Source organism: Mustela nivalis (assembly GCF_964662115.1).
Source record: "Mustela nivalis genome assembly, contig: HAP1_SCAFFOLD_2410, whole genome shotgun sequence".
NCBI lineage: Eukaryota > Metazoa > Chordata > Mammalia > Carnivora > Mustelidae > Mustela > Mustela nivalis.
In genome coordinates this window covers 57,194-57,506 of record NW_028134255.1, presented here as the reverse complement: position 1 = coordinate 57,506, position 313 = coordinate 57,194, and positions in this window count along the sequence as shown.

Sequence of the window (313 nt, the reverse complement as noted above, 5' to 3'; positions counted from 1 at the left end):
TGATGAGTATCACTACAGTTTACCCTTTTTGCTTAGGTCAGCTCCCCTCTTTCCGTTCTGTCTCACCATAGCCCAGGGCAAACTGATGAGTCTGAAACTTCTCAGACACAGTAGGTTCAAAATGCTATTTTTTTCTCATCCCAAAGTGGTTCTCCTTTTGTTTGTGTTCAGCCTTCCGACTCCTAACCATCAGTCTTTTTGTGTTTTCCAGGCCAATTACCTGCACTGCTGCTTTCTCCATAATACTGCATCATCTCTTTCATGTTCATGGTCATTGCCATAGCTCAAGATTTTATTACCTCCCAGATGGAGC